Here is a 5,948-nt window from a genome sequence, read left to right as displayed (position 1 = left end):
GCCACGGCCACTGCAGCCCCCATCTCCAGAGGGGAAGAGACCCCAGACAGGATGGGGGCTCACTGCTCTTCCCAGAGGCCCTCTAGGACCAAGGGGACCCATGATTGCACCAGTGGGGAGTCTCCCGTTTCCTCCTTAGGGTAGAGGCCCAATTCAAGGAGGCTTAGGTCCCTGGTCTGGCCCATATGGTCATGGTTGGTGGGGGAGTCAGTGCTGAACCTCCTTTTCCTGGACCAGGCCAAGGGGGTCCCTCCAGGGGAGGCCTTCACAAAGAACAGAGAAACCCTTGAACACTCAAAACTGGCCCCTTAATAAGAATGCCTGCCGGCTGAAGGATGGACCCCAGGTTATGGAAGACAGATCCCACCACCCTCTCTGCCAACACTGCCAAAAAGGGCCATTGTTGATATGAAGACCTCTGTGCCTTCTGCCACCCAGGCATCAGTGGACCTCTGTGAGACTGTGCCTTCCCACCCAGCCTGGAAGGGGCCCTCTGTGGCCAGCAGCCATTTATTTCCCTGTGCCTTGTGATGCCTACTGTGCGGCTATTCCCCCCCACCTCAGTCACTGACACCCGCCCCCAAAGTTGTGTTTCATCACTGGTGCACTTTCTTCTGATCTAGCCTCCAGAGCCTTGCCTTCAGGACCCCATCTTTGCTCCCTTCCTGGATCTTCTTCTCTCTCATCGGAGTCACTTCCTGAAAGGCCACTCTCCCTGCTCTTGGATTCCGTAGTTTCTGCCTCAGTAGCACGGTCCCCACCGCTGTGGTCTGTGATCGCTGTGTTTTGTGAGACTCTGCATCCCCTCATAGCTTTTCTCAGCGTCCTTGGCATTTTGTGACTTCCCAACACTAGAGTAAGTTTTTCCTGTCAAAATGAGTGAGGCTCTTGGTGCCTTCTAGACTTTCCCCACCTCCCGACTTAGGAGAATTGTGAAACTTTCCACAAGACTCCTTCCCTGGTCCTCCTCATCCTTCTCCTGGAGTCAGTTTTTCTGGGTAGGACTTAGCCCCTGAGATGTTTTATAAAGCCTCTGTGGGGCCTTCTGTAGTTCCTTTCCAGTCCATTTTAGTTAGACTATGTCATTGTGAGGCCATCAGCCCTTTTGTTTGAATTTTGTGACTCTCCACCTGGCCTGCCTTTGGTGGAACCTGGGTAGTACTGTCGCCCTCTTCCCTCTCTGCCTCTGCATCCCTGGTGTTGGTTGTTTTCTGTGAAAACACCAGTGAACAGGTCCAGTTTTTTTTTCAGAAATATGGAACCCTTCACGAATTTGCATGTCATCCTTGCGCAGGGGTCATGCTAATCTTCTCTATATCGTTCCAATTTTAGTATATGTGCTGCCAAAGCGAGCACCAGGTCCAGTTTTGAACTGACCCTGAGGATATAGGTCAGGAGCTGTGTGGGGAAGAGGGAGGGAAGAGAACCACTGGAGAACTAAGAATAATTTTTTTTTTTCATTTTAACATTTTTTTATATTGGAAGTAAATGCAGTGGAAACAAAAAAAAAAAAAAGAAAGAAAGGAAAAGAGGAAGGTAAGACAGGAGGAAGAAAGAAACGAGAGAGAAAAAAGACAAAAGATAACCCCAAACCGTACTTCCTGTGGTAAGGTATAACCAGGAAGCTTTATTTTAAACCCTGAAGAACTGTGGCACAGTTAAAACTGCAGGAACATCTAAAGCTGAATCATATAGCAGCTGACTCTGCATTTGAGGGAACCTAGGTATCTAAAGGCCAAAATGTATATTCCAGGTTTCTATTTAATTGGACAAAATATATTTGAAATTTTTAACAAGCAATAATAATTACCCTTCTGCACATCTACCACATGCTTGACATGACTTTAAATGTTTACAGCTTTTATGTATGAGGTTGGAATTGTTATTACCACCATTTTTACAAAAAGGAGACTCAACAGTGAAATTAAATAGCTTCTCAAAGTTCTCACTGACAGGAATTTTTGAGGACTGTTAGAAATTGCTCCAAATTGAGTTGTCTAACTCTAGACCTTGTGCTCTTTATTGCTATGATATTATTCTGGAATTATGTCCCTTTTAACTTCACAGACCTACTTTGTCAGCTTCTACTGGGAAATATCATTATAGGAGGTGCACACACATGTGGAAACTCTACATCTCTACTCCTCAGTGACCTGACAACTCTGAATTTGGTAAAATTCAAGTGTAATTACTTGTGGCTTTTTATCTCCAAGTGATACTTCTTCCAAAAGCTGATGTGTTGAAAACAACATTACAGACCAAAGTTCTCCAAATATACTTGAATATAATGTCATGGAAATCGTTATAGCAGTATACTGCTATACTTTATCCCTCTTTAAATTATTATAGCATTTAAGTTTGACTATTATCTATTTGTTTTTAATAGAGTATCTTGAAGAGTATATATTCAGAAAATAATAATTGCTGAATGACTGGATTTGGAAATTTTTCACCCGTGAAAGCTGAATTCTAGCTTCAGACACAGCTTTAGCTACCGTTAAAATAGACTAATGATTTGCAAACGTTAGAGAATATTTTCAGAATGATTTTTTTCATTCTGAATTTTGTCTCTAACAGTGGAGACAAGGTATATATTATGGAAGAGCTAGTAGTAACCCTAAGGGTCATCAGAAGAGACTAGATTTGTATCTACAAAATATACATGTTTCTCCAGACGTAGGATTAAAGTCCCTTCAGTCTGATTTGTATCTCCTCTTTCTTTTCAATATATTAATTTCTTTCTTCTGAGACCACATGACTCCTTATAGTCAAAATTCCAGGTTTATTTGCTTTCTGTTTATTTATCTTCTTTGAGGGAAATAGAAGATGAACAATCAGTTTATAAATATTTGAGTAAACTGAATTTCACTCTTTGAAATTTTGTTGTGCAACTAGGAACAAAGGGTTATATTTGTTATAATGGTGATGAGGAAAAAAAATTGATGAGCTGATCATTTAGAAATATTAAACAACATTGCTTTATAAAATAATCTCATTTACCTAAAAATTAATGGAGAGGCTGCAGAAAAAATAATGGTGACTTAGGAGAACCCAGCTTCCCCCTTCCCCCACAAAGATCAATGATTGGATAGCTGGCCACAAATAAAAAACAGCTCTGGGAGACCACTAGAGTCCACTTAGGAAGTTTTAGCAGCACAGTGGAAAAAACTGAAATAATCACACAGAGGAGAAGGAAGACAACTTCATTTTGCTTGCATCACCCTATCCCCAAGCCAGCACTCTTCAGTGCCAAGGAGTTTACCAGGTACAAAGAGTTTCTCTCACCAAGAAAGGAAGGGCAGAGTGAGCAACCACCTTTTCCAGCCTCTTGGGGGCACTGCATGAAGATCTCGCTTAGGTTTCATCCCACCCAGTCTGGCAAAGCTGAGATGTATAGAGCTGGCTAGGAACAAGTAAGAAAAACACAGATTAGCAGACATGCAGCAGGAGTGATTGTTCATAGAGACCTGGATTAAAGACTTAAACATAAGACCTGAACCTGTAAAACTCCTAGGACGAAACATAGGGAAAAATCTTCTTGACATTGATCTTTGTAGTGATTTCCTGGATATGAAAAGTACAAGCAACAAAATCAAAAATAAACAAGTGAGACTACACCAACTAAAAGCGCAGCAAAAGAAAGAGTCAGCAAAAAGTAAAGGCAACCTATGGAATGGGAGAAAATATTTGCAAATCATATATCTGATAAAGGGTCAATATCCAAAATATATGAAGAACTCATATAACTCAATAGCAGAGAAAAAAAAAGCCTGATAAAAAACAGGCAGGCAACTCAGTAGACATTTTTCCAAAGGAGACACACACAAATGGCCAACAGGTACATGATAAAAGCCTCTACATCACCAATCATCAGGAAAATGCAAACCAAAACCACAATTAAATATCTCACACCTGTTAGCATGGCTATTATCAAAAAGACAAAAAATAGCAGGTATTGTTGAAGGTGTGGAGAAAAGGGAACTCTTGAACACTCTTGGTGAGAATGTAAATTGGTATAGCTGCTGTGGAAAACAGTGTGGAGGTTCCTCAAAAAATTAAAAATAGAACTACCATATGATCCAGCACTCCCACTTCTGGGTATATATCCAAAAGAAATGAAAACAAGATTTTGAAGAGATATCTGTGCTCCCATGTCCGTTAGAGTATTATTCAACCTATTCAAAAACCTAAATGTCCATCAACACATTCCACATATATATGAAAAACAGAATATTATTCAGTGAGAAGTCCTGCCTTTTGCGACAACTCTGACGAGCCTTGAGGGCATTATACTAAATGAGATAAGTCAGACAGATAAAGACATATACCTTAAGATGTTACTTATACATGAAATCTAACGGAGAGTAGAAAAGTGGTTACCAGGAGCTAGGAGGTGGTGGAAACGGGGAGATATTAGTCAAAGGATACAAACTTTCAGTTATAAAATTAACAAATTCTGGGGTTCTAATGTACAGCATGATTATAGCTAATAATACTGTATTATATACTTGAAACTTGCTAAGGGAGTAGATCTTAATTGTTCTCACCACAAAAAAGAAATGGTAATTATGTGAGGGGCTGGAGGGCTTACAAGTTAATGTTATGGTGGTAATCCTTTTGCAGTATATAAACATCAAACTGACACACTGTACACGTTGAACTTTTACAATGTTATATGTCAATTATATCTCAATAAATCTGGGAAAATAGAAATAAATAAACAAAGGAAGGAAGAAAGGAAGGAAAGCAGCAGGCAGGCTTTAGGGAGTATTTTGGAATCATTAATCAATTCCTTATGCCATCACGTTGTTTTCTTGGAAATATAAGAATGACTAAGTAATATATTGACTTTTTGTAGGTATAAGTAAAAATACAACATTACCTTGTTACTTTATTGTGAGATCTAGTTTATTATTAGAAACATAAATAACTACAATTCACAATGGAACCTGCACTTAAACATGAAACAGGCTCTCACATGGTACTGTTAGTTGATTATGAACTGGTCAGCTACCTTGAAGTATGAGAGGTCTCAGTTGGAACATATACCAGGTTTTTGTCACAGTGTGTTAATCCAGATATTTCAGTGATGTAAGTAGTTTCATTGAAACCTCATCAAGATGACTGCTAAAAATCTTATATTTGCTCTTTATACTAAAATTCAACTCTAGAGAAAATTACAATATTCCCCTGCTCTACTTATAAGCAGTAAGACTTAGAAACTAACTTGAGTCAATATCATCCAATATAGGATTACAATTTAAGGTAGTATTTTAAGAGAGTGTCAATCTCAGTTTTTGAGGAAGAAGTGCCATGTGGAAATACTTACAGAGAAATATGTGAGAGCTGTTTTTAGTCTGGAATGGAAGGGTTCAGTGTCGGTCACCTTTACCTTCGATGCACCACTGCCAAAGCTGGGAACTAGTTTTCCTAGAATGTGTGGTGTTAGGTTAGGGTTTGTTAATGAGAAGAGATTAGTTGAAACTTAGAAGCCGTTACTCTTGGGAGCCAAGACATCACAGCTAAGGCGCCCTCCAACAAACTCCCTCTTTGTGATAGCGGCAAACAAATGTAGCAGCTTCTTCGCCATCTGCATAAGCTCTGCAGTTCTCTACCTGCTCTAGTTTGAAGTCATTAGTAACAATTTCTCTAATTCTTTGACTACAGTCCTCCAGACTTTCTGTCCAACATGTACTTCTACATTTGTTTAAGCTCACATTCCTTTTTTTTTTTTTCTGGTATCCTGCATTTTATTAGCTGCGTGATTTTCAGCAGACTCTTAACTGCTCTGGTTCTAGTTCCTCACCTATAATACAGCATGCCTGTCAAAAATTAAAGTTTAAATGAAAATATATCTATTGTGCATTGTAAACTATAAGTCATTTTACAAGCATAACCAATTATTATCACATCAAGTCCAAATCTCTCTACCATTTTTCAAAGCCCTC

At 39.4% G+C, this 5,948-nt stretch overlaps 1 non-coding gene across 1 annotated transcript; it reads right to left on the bottom strand.

Annotated features, from left to right (window-relative positions):
• Positions 1–1,249: 1,249 nt before the first annotated feature.
• On the bottom strand, positions 1,250–1,356 carry LOC118901396. Its single transcript, XR_005021369.1, has one exon. It is a non-coding gene; the product is annotated as a U6 spliceosomal RNA (small nuclear RNA).
• Between the last annotated feature and the right edge of the window lie 4,592 nt (positions 1,357–5,948).

This window comes from Balaenoptera musculus, chromosome 9 (genome assembly GCF_009873245.2).
Source record: "Balaenoptera musculus isolate JJ_BM4_2016_0621 chromosome 9, mBalMus1.pri.v3, whole genome shotgun sequence".
Lineage (NCBI taxonomy): Eukaryota > Metazoa > Chordata > Mammalia > Artiodactyla > Balaenopteridae > Balaenoptera > Balaenoptera musculus.
The sequence above is the reverse complement of the archived record's forward strand: the minus strand, read 5'-3'. Positions and strand labels throughout refer to the sequence as shown.